This window comes from Mastigoproctus giganteus, chromosome 9 (genome assembly GCF_048544385.1).
Source record: "Mastigoproctus giganteus isolate SK-2022 chromosome 9, ASM4854438v1, whole genome shotgun sequence".
Classification (NCBI taxonomy): domain Eukaryota; kingdom Metazoa; phylum Arthropoda; class Arachnida; order Uropygi; family Thelyphonidae; genus Mastigoproctus; species Mastigoproctus giganteus.
Genome location: NC_143583.1, coordinates 182,654,499 through 182,667,955, shown reverse-complemented (window position 1 = coordinate 182,667,955; position 13,457 = coordinate 182,654,499). Strand labels below are relative to the sequence as shown.

The 13,457-nt window shown below is 39.4% G+C and overlaps 1 protein-coding gene across 6 annotated transcripts in view; it reads left to right on the top strand.

The window, feature by feature from the left end:
* Nucleotides 1–13,457, top strand: part of Not1 (CCR4-NOT transcription complex subunit 1) — a 710,948-nt gene that overhangs the window by 507,514 nt on the left and 189,977 nt on the right. The window lies entirely within an intron of this gene.

Here is a 13,457-nt window from a genome sequence, read left to right as displayed (position 1 = left end):
CCCATAAGGTAACATGTATTTGTGAGTTGCGGTCAGTGCCATAGGATATTTCCTAATCAAAAATAAACAGTAGTGAAAAGATGCACAAATATCGGTCAAAATATTTAATATTCAAATATTTGTACATATAAAATATTCTGCATTACATAAATATATAATTACGTGGTAACTACTTACAAATTAAAATTAAACTTAAAGTTCCAATTAAAATCATGAATTTAATCATGAAAAATGTGTTGATTTTGGGTTGTACTTTGGCCCTCTTCCTGGTAAACTAAAAGGGGTTTGTTTTAATTTTAAATGGCCCGCAGCGTTACCACCCAACAATAAAGTCAACTGATCCTTCGCCGCTTTGAAACCTGGCATGTTTTTTTCTTCTTTCAATATGAAACTTCTTTTAGGCATTTGTTTCCAAAAAAGTCCTGCTTCATCTATGTTAAAAACTTGTTGAGAAGTATAACACATAATACCCCTCTTCAATAATTTTAACGTTCTGTTTTGAAAGTTTTGGCTCATTAAACTACACTTGTGGCTTCTCCCTGGATTTTAAATCTATTCAGCCAGCCCTTACTAGTTTAAATGGCTCCTCCGTAGCCAGGTGAGAAGGAGCAGCAGTGCGTAGCACACACGCTTCTTGATTAGACCGGGGTTCGAGCCCGTCACCACCAAATACGGAGGATGCGGAAAGGTCAGGGAATGACCACCGCATATTCCCGGAGCAATATGGCCTTAGTTGCTAATGCTCCTAAAAAAACCAAATAATAAATAACTAGTTTAAATGGTTCCACATTTTTTTTTTTTTAGGTGAGTTTTCTTCAGATATAGGCTAATCTCTCTGTCTTTTTTTTTTTTTTTTTTTTTTATATTTAACTAAACTGAATTCTGCATTGGATATTATCTTCAATCAAATTAGTTAGTCTCTCCATTTCAATCCTAATAGCCGACCTAGCCCTAGTTGCTTGCAGCAGAACAGCTGTCTTTCCCGCTGCTAAAATTAATTCTTTATTTTTTATAATTGTTCTTACAGTTAAATTTGCCAGTCCTAAATTATGGCACACATCTGCTTGTCGTGGACTGGAATCTATTTGCTCCAAAACATCAAATTTAATTTTAAAATTCAGTCTTTTTCTTACGTTTGTAGTCTTTGTACTGCATCCAAACATTGTTGCTTTTTCATTCTTATCCGTCATTATTAACTCTTCGAAAATGTAACTGCATTGGTTTTATTAATCATGATACAACGTTCGAGTAAACTGTCCGTTTAAGCACAATGTCTAGTGCTGTACTGAGTGATTAGTAGACATCGGATAAATGCATATAACACATATTACAAGCAATATACTTGATAATTTTTTTAAATGTTGAACTCGGAACTACGTAACAAGTTACTGTACTGCAATTAAATTAGCGTGTGAGAAAATTTCACTGAGCATGGGAAAATTTCTCAAGTCAGCGTGGGAAACGTTTAAATGCTGTTTTGCTATTCATTTTCAAGCTATCGACTCTATCAAATGAAACAATTTTGTTAAATATGCCAAAAATGCAATCTGTAAAAGAGCGTTATAGTGATTTGTGACAGCGTTATAGTCAGATACGGGTTATAATATAAGAACGGCGTTATAGCGAATCAGCGTAAAGCGAACCGCGTTATAACGAGGGCCTGCTGTACTTTGCATTGATTTTTACAGAAAAAAAAGACTTCGTGGGGAGAAGAAACTATGCAAGTAAAGCTGAAATGAGTAAAATTGGCAATATCGAAATTAGAGAAGATTATTCCATAGCTGCCTCTCTGGATTTACCCTTCTCTATCTCACCATTATAAATAAAGTTAGTGACAAAGAGTTTCTCTTTCTTTTTTGCAAAATGTCAGCCTTTCAATCTTTTTCTTTTCACAAAAACAAAAAAATAATAATAAAACTATGTTAAAATTATACTTTATTATCCAATTTTAATTTAGAACATTTCTGGGTGTTTTTTTTTTTTTTTTTTTTTTAATAAATTGACTGTCAGGTATACTGGGATGGTCTATGTTGCAAAGTAGAAATGTGCAATAATAGTGTAGTTTTCTGTTGTATGTAATCATTTCATAGTATTTATGTAATGCAAAACTAATTAACAATGTCTTTCTGTAAGGTGCTAAATAAATATGATAGCATTTCCAAAGACATTATGTAAAATTTCACATTATAAAATCTTGAAATGATAACACAGTGTCTTGCATGTAGATGAGATTTTTTCAATTTCAAGTGGTGGGAAACACACTACAATCAGACTTTTGCAGACAGATAAGCACAAGAATGACATTCATACATAGAAATAAATGTAAAAATAGATGTACTATTTCATTGAGATGATGTCACACATGGGATGAAATATAATCTTCCTCTGAGTTGTGCCGATCAATTAGGGCAGTGTGTCGTTCAGAAATATGTTTCCTGATAGCAAAATAGCAAAAAAAAAAAAAAAAAAATACCTTTTTGGAAGAACAGAAATAATAGGCATTGGTAGTGAAATTGCACAGATAGGGAAAGGAGTAGTTATGGCTCCAGAAACAAGTATGTAGCAACCACTTGTAGCAGTTTAAAATGGGATATTTTCAGTTGTTACTTGTGGCAGTAATCAACGTGATTCCAAGCTGTATCTGTTGTGGTGACCTTTTGTAATTGGGGGGGGGGGGGAATCAAATGAAAAGATGCTTGCTCTCAGTGCGAGCAATGGAAGGTTGACACTGCAGGGTACTACATTCAACTTCATCTTCTGAACAACTTGAGAATATGTAGAAGTCCTTCAAAAAAGTTCCTATGGACTTGAGAAGTGTGAATATAACCCCAATTCATAAAAAAGGGATCGAAAGGCAACATGAGTAATTGTTCCAGGGAAAATATGGCTGCCATTATAATCAGACACTTGAAACATCGCTCCATAAATATTGCTTTATAAAATGTGTTTAATTTGTAGTTCAAGTTCTAAAATGTGTTCTCGTAAGAAGATATCTACTGCAGGAGCCCCCCCTCCCGCCATTGACTTTTTATGGTGAAGTGGAAACTTATTTTTTGTGTACTTCCCAACATTTTTGATGTGACCACTGTTTTTGCTGTCCTCAGAAACCCCATAGGAAAGTAACCCTGCTGCTCTGGGGGTTACTTTGATACTCGGCTCTTCCCCACGTGATACGGTGGAGAAAAGGAAAAATGCCACAAACAGTAGTGCCCTCCTTCAATCTAACCTATGAACTTGTGTGAGGTATCATTCTGCGGCTCTTGAAGAGATTGTGCAGGAAATCAGTCAGCATCCCGTTAATTTGGAAAACCTTGATTGTCTGATAATTAAGCCAAATTCATGCAAACGGCTTAGAAGTCAGAGAGACTGGCACCCCCAGCCAAACTGAAGAGGTCCCGCCCAGACAAGGGATACACCCAGAACAACCTGAAAAACTGGAAGAGATTGATGACCAAAAACAAACTGCCAAAAGAAAAAATAAAAGAGGAACAGTCCCAAAATCTGATCGGGAAACACAGAGCGCCAGCAAGACAAAGGATCTGCATGAACAGACAGGAGGGATGGATGACCAATCCAGGCTGTCAGAAAATATACCTAAGCTTGATCCAACATTACCAAAGGGAACTGTGCCAGAGCAGACACTGCTGCTACGAACAGCCCTAGAGAATAATGAAAGAAAACAGCAGTAGAATATCATCCTCACTATGAGCTGAAATTGTTCTACAATGGAACAAACTACAGAAGGCTGAGACGACACTGGAAGCACGAAGCATGGGTGGAGTCAAACAAATGCCACATCGCACCCCATCATATGCACAAGTGCTGAGGACACCTGCAAGCAACCAAACAACAGCAAGTAAAATGCTTGAACCTAAAAGAAAGACCCTACTAAATCAACCACACCTAGTGGTGCTGCGACCAACAAATCTTGAAGACAACCAGTCAAATGAACAATTGAAAACTCAAATAATGACCAACCTAAACGAAGAGTTCAAAACAACAAGAATTGAGGCCGTCAGGAAAACGAGGAATGCCAAGGTCTTGATAGAAATGGAAACAAGAGAGGAAGCACAAAAAATCATGAATAACCCGAAAATACCCAAACTAGGGTTAACTGCAGCCACACCTAAAAGACAAGAGCCATCAATCGTAATCTACAATGTACCCAAAGACCTCACCGCAAATCAACTAATACAACAGATATATCAGAGAAACTTACTGACCACCTTTCCTGATATGAACAAGGAAGACTTACTGATGCCCAAGTATACAACTAGAAAAAGGTACCCCCAGACCTGCCTGAGATTTACCATTGATCTAACCAACAACAGGAATATGGAAAAGAAACGGCTACATGCAAAAAAGATGGACGACTTCTCACAAAGGAGACATTACAAAGAAGTTTCTACCAGACATCGATCAAAACTGCCCAATCTCACCGACCTGATTCTCCCCAGGTCTCCAAGTAACTTACCTCCTGGCTATGTCAGGAGGTAAGTTACTTGGATGTCAAACTATCACCAGAATCCAAGATGACCCAACTTGCACCTTTGGGAGGGGGTTGGAGAGCTGGCAGCACCTCATGCATGACTGCCAGCTCTATGATGACATACGCAGTATCCTCATCACTAGAATCCAATACTTACCACAGGGACAAGAACATCACCTCCTAGACACAGAGCCGACCGGGCTAGCCGAGTGGGTAAAGTACCTGCCCGGCAACCCAAAGGTCGCGGGTTCGATTCCCGCCTCGGGCTTGGATCAAAGTACTGCAAAAAAAAAAACCTTGGAAGGTGCAATATGGCCACAGAAGCCGATGCGCCAACAACTACCAAATCAAATCAATCCTAGACACGGAGGAATATCAAGCCTTCTCAAACTACGTGCAGGCTTTGTTCGGGAGGAGGAGAAACCAAATCGCCGCAGCCGTAACCTACCACCACCACCACCACCATAAATCAGTGAATAGAAGTAAACTTGGCACCACCATCAGCTTGGGCGAGAAAGCGCAACACAAGTTCCACCTCCAAGAAGTGGAAGATTAAAGAAGCAAACCAAATTAGGACTGCAACTACCATGGACGGAACCCCTTTCCCGTGGATGACATCTCGAGTATGACTACCAAACTTGACTCCATAGCGTGCTGGACCAGTAGCAAAAATCCTACGGTAGATAGACAGCACAGTAGCAGGCGCCCTTGCCTGGTACCCTCCTTACCCCTCCAAGAAATTCGGAACCAAGGAAACAAACTGAAGGACAAGCATACAAACGCGAACAGGATCCTGTCCCATGGATGGCATCTTGGACTCCCCACCAGCTTGGTCAATGCCCAGCATTTCTGCAGACGCCAGTTGGCAATTGTACCAGGCTCCCTTGCCTGGTACCTTTCTCCTCCCACTCCCCCGACGGGGGAGGGGGGTCCTTCTACTCCCACAACCCCTTTCCTTCTGGTGAGGCATGGCCTGCCTCACAGACCTCCTGGGGTCGCCTATCATCTCCGTACTTCTGTCTTTCTCCTCCCCCCCAGTCTTCAGTCTCTCCCCCCTCTATCTTTCTTTCTTTCTTTAAGGTGCCTCCATAGCCAGGTGGGCAGGAGCAGCAGTGCATAGCACATGCTTCTTGATTAGACCAGGGTTCGAGCCCATGAACACCACATATGGAGAATGCGGAAAGATCAGGGAATGACCACCGCATATCCCCGGAGCAATATGGCCTTAAAAAAATAATTTTTTAGGAGCAATAATGCTCCTAAAAAAAACCAAACAACAACAACAAACCCTCTATCTTTATGCAAGCAAATGCCCCACACACCAAATCTAATTATGTCTAAAATACCATTCGCCCATATTTTTAGCCCTATCAATCAAATGAAAACTCCCTCGTGCAAATGAACTCAAATGCCAACATATGTGCATACTCTTTTGTGTGTGCATGCATATATATATATATATTGGCGCCTCCGTAGCCAGGAGCAGCAGTGCGTAGCACATGCTTCTTGATTAGACCGGGGTTCGAGCCTGTGAGCCACCAAATGCGGAGGATGCGGAATGGTCAGGGAATGACCACCGCGCATATCCCCGGAGCAATATTGCCTTAGTTGCTAATGCTCCTAAAAACCAAACAACAATAACAACAGCATATATATCTATATATGTTTTTTTAGGTCCTTGCCAATCTCAGGAAATTTAGTGGCAGGACCTGCCAGAGTAAAATAGAAACTGCTGGGTACCTGGTCTGCCTCCATGGGGCAAAGTGTGGGCAACGTCGGGCTCCAGTGGAATCTGGCAGCTAAATGGCCAGAGGAACAACAGCACATAACACCACACATTAAAAATATCCACACACTTTTAAATTTCTAGCCTTCCCAGCAAACTGGTGCACCTACAATGAAAGCAATGCGGAGATGGGGGGGAACCCCTGGTGCCGTTAGACATCAATACACTTTACTTTGCACCTCAGAACTAGGCACCTACAGGGGAGTCTGATTGAAGTGTTTAAAGTCTTGACTAGATTGAGTAAGCTGAATGTTAATGGTATTCTTTCTTCCACATCCTGAGACTACACACGTGTGGGGCATAAATTCAAGTTGAAGGATGGTTGCAGGGTAGATGTGCAGAAGTTTAGTTTGCCTTCAGCCAGTGTGGTTGATTGTTGGAACAGGTTCCATCTGCCGTTGTGGAAGTGAATGAGTTGAATAAATTCAAGGGAGAATTAGGCAAATTCATTGAGGGTACAGATGGGTGAACTAGTTTTCTTTCTTTTTTTTTTTTTTTTTTGGTTGATGGTAAGGCCACTGCTTTTTTACTACTACTAGTAAAAACTATCTGGCACTTAGTGTTGATAATGTGCATTTCAAAAACTTGAATAGCAATGGTAATAAAAGAAGAGATTAAGCACTTGGTAGTAATAGGCTGTCCTTGCAAACTTATTAATATGTGTGCTGAAAAGGGTGCTGCATGCCTTCTTTTGATACTGGATGATTCTTTGGTGGAAATTTACTATTGTCTAAAAAGATGTACTAAAACGAAAGGTAGATTTACAATTTCAACTGATGCATGCCACTGAATAAAAAAGATTTTTAAGTATGAGTTCACTTTGGCTGTCTACATAAATGTTTATTTTTTTTATTTTATTTATTTTTTTTTTTTGATAGTTGTTGGCGCATCGGCTTCTGTGGCCATATTGCACCTCCCAAGGTTTTTGCAGTACTTTGATCCAAGCCCGAGGCGGGAATCGAACCCGCGACCTTTGGGTTGCCGGGCAGGTACTTTACCCACTCAGTTAGCCCGGTCGGCTCATAAATGTTTAATTGCATTGGTAAAACTGTGACAACTTATGACAAGTCTGTTTAAAAAGAGGTTAAAAGTGGTGAGAAAAGCAGCATGAGCACTTTTCAAGTTAGCAAATTGAAATCACAGGTATGTGACATCAGAGCAAGTTTAAAGGTCCGAAATGATACATTCTAGAGGATTTGAACCACAATTAAAAATTTGAATTCCCTACCACTCACTCATACTATAACAATGGCAGGAAGATTACAACAAACTTTGCTGCAATTGTTATTGTATAGAGTGAGTGTTATCTGAATAATTTGCATCATTCATTTCAGTTTATTTAACATTTTCCCAATACTGTTTATGTTGCTCGCTGTTATAAAGTATAACTTCAACTATTATTTTTTTGCACATGTTGTCTTTCTTACTTTGGTGTATGCCCAGTATATTTTGCCTTAACAACATTAGTTCGAATGGCATATATAGTAGCAGTGTGGGGGCCAATTTTTTGAATTTGTGTAAACCAAATTTTCTTACTTGTGTTATGTTCTTTGTTTAAACAGATATCAGGAATTTATTCTCAGATATATTACCCTTAACTGATATGTCTTTATTTATTATCTAAAAAAAAAAAATTATTAATATTTTCAAATTTCTTAAATGAATTTTTAATTAATATGATTTTAATAATAAGCATAAGCTAGTAGTTGTTGGTGACTCTATTGTCAGGGAAACGGGGAACATGGTATGTAAAAAGGATAGGTGGAACAGGACCAGTGTATGTCTGCCAGGGGCAAAGGTTGATGACGTTGCGGATATCATCTTTTAAGGGCACAAAAGGTGATATTTTTGTACACGTTAGCACTAATGATATTAAGAGTAGTAGACAAGTGAAATTACTTAACAAGTACAGGTCACTGTTGAAAAAAAGCAGTAGATTAGGGTTGAATTTGAAAGTGTCTGCAATTCTGCCCCCCAGACACGATAGGAGGGAGTATATGATGAGAGCCTTGTCGATCAATTCAACCCTGGAAGGATTGTTCAGGCTCAAGGGGGTAGAATTTTTTTCAGCCTGGTCTGTACTTGTTAACAGGAGAGACTGCTTCTACAGGGATGGGATACACTTAAATAGAAAGGGTGCAAGAATATTTGCTGATGCTATCGAGGCAGTGTTGGGTGGGTCGGAAAACTGCTAGCTTGGGGGGATACAAGGACTTATAGATTAACAGTAGCCACTGGCAGAGGTGAAAGTGATTCTTGCACTGCTTCTATTGGAATGAACAGCAGCCTGGAAAACAAGATGCAGGATATTTCAGAGACTGCGGGGAGTCACTGAGGCACAAGTAAACACATGGATTCTGTTAGGGTAGCTAAGAATAGGAACAGGTGCATGTATACTTGAGTGTACACCAATGCTAGGAGTTTGGTAAATAAATTTGATGAATTTGAGGTGTTGGTCAAAACATCTAAGGCAGATATTGTTGGGATATCAGAGACGTGGTGTCACACAGATATAAAGAATGCAGAACTGGAATTTGAGGAGTACAGGTGTACAGGTAGGATAGACAGGACAGGAAGGGAGGAGGGGTTATGTTATTAGTTAAGAAACACATAAAATCCAATGAGGTGCAGCCAGTCGACATTTCTGGACAGTGCAGTGTCGAGTCAGTTTGGTGTGACATAAGCATTGGGAGATCAAAATTGAGAGGAGTGTGATATAGGCCTAATGACTCTGATGAGTATACAGTAATACCTTGCATAGCGCGGTTAATTCGTGCCAAAAAGATACTGCGCCGATTGAGGTATTATTAGTATGGATTTTAATGTAATGCGTTCCGACAATTTGATTATATGGGTCGAGTTGCAAAAATATGAGTGTTTGTTTACTATAAATTGATGCACACGAAATTCTTGCAAAAAAGAAACTAAAATGATAAAAATTAAAAATACTAATAAGTACAGTACAAATGATTTTTATTGTAGTATGTACATACCAAAAGAATATAAGTGAAGTATGTACTGTACTTTTATTTTGAAAAATAACTGATCAGCTTAGTTTGCACAGTTTTTTTTATTCTTTTTATCTGCATACATCTCTTTATAACATCGAATCTCATTTTGCAACGCCTGCCTTACTTTCATACCTCGTTCGATGTTTGGATCTAGAAGAAAACTCAGCACCATTACATTTCTTCTTTCCCCTCATATTTGCGTATAAAGGTGTAACGTTTATAAAAAATACACAGCGAAAAATATTTGTACAGCTTACGCACAATAAATTACCTCATCGCTCGGAATCTAGTGTTTACTAATGTATGAATGCTAGCATATTCTGTATATAATGTGAGTTGCGACAACAGTCAGGTAGCCTTGAATCCATAATGCATTTGCCTATGTGCTGGCATAATACATACATACATATGAAATGTATTGGTGCCTAATGCATTTAATTTTTTTTATTTATTTATTTATTTTATTTTTTTTTTTTTTCAATTTGTAAACTGCCCTATAGCGAAACTCACGTTGTTCGAAACCGCGCTGTGCAAGGTATTCCTGTAATAAGAATTTCCTGTACAGGGAAATAGAGTGGGCCAGTAAATCGGAAAGTCTTATAATGGGGAATTTTAATTCCTCAGATATTGAGTGGAATTTGTAAGTTGGTCACTCACACGCTAGCAAGGCTTTTGTGGATTTATTGGTTGATTGTTTTCTACATCAGCATGTTCGGGAGGCAACTAGAGGGAGTAATACTCTTGATTTGATTATCAGTAGTGATTCTTCATGCATTAAGTATCTGCAGATAAAGGAACCACTAGGTGGCAGTGATCACAGTGTGCTGAAATGGGATTTACTCAAAAAGGTAACTCCCATCAGGGGTTAAGGGAAGGGTTTTTGCTTTCGTAAAGGTGACTACGGTGGTCTGAGACAGTATTTAAATTCTGTATGGTGGGACCAACTGATGATTGTTACCAACAGCAAATACAAAATGGGAAGCATTCAAAGAATTAATCTTGGAGGCTACTAGGCTTTGCATACCAATTAAGAAATATTGTTCAAGGTTTAGGCCTGAATGGATGTCAGATGAACTAATGAGACATATGGCAGAGAAGAAAAATGCATGGGATAGATACATATAAATTAATGGGTCACATGGAAGTTTATGATAGATATAAGCTAGTCTGTAACCAAGCCACAAAGGAGATTAGGCAAGTAAAGGCAGATTATGAGAAATATTTGGCAAAGGATGCAAAGAAAAACAGCAGAGTTCTTTACCTATGTAAACTCTAGAAGGAAAGGGATGAATCAGATTGGTCCACTGGATATTGATGGTTCAACTTTTGATGATCCTGCTCAGGTGGCTAGCAAACTGAACGAGTATTTTGGATCTACATTCACACATGAGGAGTTATTTATCGAAGGTAATGCCAGAGGTGAATTGAACCCTGAACAAAATCATCTAGCAGTGAGCTAGATGATTTTGTAATAACTGAGAGGAAACTGGAGGAGAAATTGTTGAAGGGAAAAAAAAAAAAATCACCCAGGGGGGATGGGATCTATCCAGTTATATTAAAGGAGGCAGCAAAGGAAGTAAGCAAACCCTTAGCCATAATTATGAGAGCTTCTTTGGGCTCAGGAGAGGTACCCATGAACTGGAGATGTGCTAATGGTGACCCTAATTCACAAAGGAGAATCAAAGGGCAAGTAATTATAGACCTGTTAATTTAACTTCTGTTCCAGGAAAATTAATGGAGGCACTGGTAAAAGAAGCATTGCAGGATCATCTATACAAGACTTCAGTTATAGCTCGGACACAGCATGGTTTTGTTAAGGGAAAGTCTTGCCTGACCAGTTTGATTGGATACTATGATGTGGTCACAAAGGAACTGGATGTAGGGAATAACTTTGATATTTTATATTTGGATCTTAGAAAGGCTTTTGATACTGTTGCACATGGAAGACTGCTGAACAAATTGGAGCAGTGTGGCATTGGAGGCAAATTGCTGCTATGGATAAAGGGATGGTTGAGTGGGAGAAGATGGAGAGTGGTAATCAATGGTCGCTGCTCATCGTGGACTAATGTTATTAGTGGAGTCCCTCAGGGTTCAGTGTTGGGTGCATTGTTGTTTTCTGTATTTATAAATGATATTGATGATGGTATATCAAGCTTAATATCCAAGTTTGCAGATGACACGAAGGTTGGCAGGGTTGTTAAGGACAATAATGGCAGTACGATGCTGCAACAGGATCTAGAAAAGTTGAGCAGATGGGCTGAGAGGTGGCAAATGAAGTTTAACATTGACAAATGTAAAGTACTACATATGGGAAGCAGTAACCACAGAGTAACGTATCAACTCTGTGGTACTACACTGACAGTGGTAGAGAACGAAAAGGATCTGGGGTTAATTGTGCAGGCAGATATGAAGTTTTTCGAGCAGTGCAGACAGCCTGCAAGAGTAGCTCATGGTATCTTGTCAATGATATACAGGAATTTTTCTTGCAGGAATAAGTAGGTGATTATCTCCTTGTATAAGGCAATGGTCAGGCCACACCTTGAGTACTGTATACAGGTCTGGAGGCCTCATTTTAAGAAGGATGTAGAGCTGTTGGAACAAGTACAGAGAATGGCAACAAGATTAATGAATGGAACAAAGGGTTGCTCTTACGAAGAGAGGCTTAAGTTTTGCAAATTACAATGTCTGGAGACTAGGCACCTGCAAGATTATTTGATTGAGGTTATGAAGCCTTGAATGGTTTGAGCATGCTCAATGCTGATGAGATTCTTCTTCTTGCTCAGAATAATCACCTGAGAGGGCATAAATTCAAATTGAGGAAAGACAGATGTAGTTAGTAGTAGTAGTGGCATGTGATGCAAGAAAGCAAATATATGAGCTTATGCAGCATCAGCCAAAAAAAAAAAAAAAAAAAGAAAAATCACACCATTCCCTCCAAATGCCTGTCCAGTTCCTCCTTAAATTTATTCAACCTATCAACTTCCACAACGACAGATGGAAGTTTGTTCCAGCAATTAACCACCCGCTGGCTAAAGGCAAATTTCCGCACATCTATTCTACATCTGTCCTTTCTTCATTTGAATTTATGCCCCCTTAGGTTCGTAATCTGAACAAGTGGAAGGATCTTATTAGAATTCAGCGTGCTGAACCCATTCAAGGCCTTATACACCTCAATCAGATCACCGCGCAGGTGCCTAGTCTCCAGCCACTGCAATTTGCAGAACTTAAGCCTCTCTTGATAAGAGGATCCCTTCATTCCCCTCACCAATCTTGTTGCCCTTCTCTGTACACGCTCAAGTAAATCTACATCCTTCCTAAAATGAGGCCTCCAGACCTGTACGCAGTACTCAAGGCGTGGCCTGACCATTGCCTTATACAGAGGGATAATCACCTCCTTTTCTCTGCTAGCAAAATTCCTATATATCATTGACAAAACCCCATGACCTGCCCTGGCAGCCTGTCTGCATTGCTCAGAAAACTTCATATCTGACTGCACAATTACTCCCAGGTCTTTTTCATTTTCTACCACCTTAAGTGTAGTACCACACAGTTGGTACGTTTCTCTGTGGTTACTTCTACCCATATGCAGTACTTTGCATTTGTCAAGGTTAAACTTCAGTTGCCACTTCTTAGCCCATCTGCCCAAATTATCTAGATCCTGTTGCAGTAGCACACTGCCATTACTGTCATTAACAGCCCTGCCAACCTTTGTATCATCTGCAAACTTCGACACTAAGCCTGATATACCTTCATCAATATCATTGATAAATATACAAAAGAACAGTGGACCCAACACCAAACCCTGTGGGACTCCACTAATAACATTAGTCCAAGAAGAACAGCACCCATTGATTACCACCCTCTGTCTTCTCCCACTTAACCATCCTTTTATCCATTGTAGCAACTTACCCTTAATACCATTCTGCTCCAATTTGTACAATAGTCTTCCATGCGCAACAGTGTCAAAAGCTTTCCTGAAATCCAAATATATGATATCAAAATTATTTTTTGCATTCAGTTCCTTTGTAACCACATCATAATATCCTATCAAATTTGTCAGACAAGACTTTCCCTTATCAAACCCATGCTGTGTCTGAATTATTGCTGCAGTCTTGCCTAGATGATCCTGCAATGCATCTTTAACCAGCGACTCCATTATTTTACCCGGAAG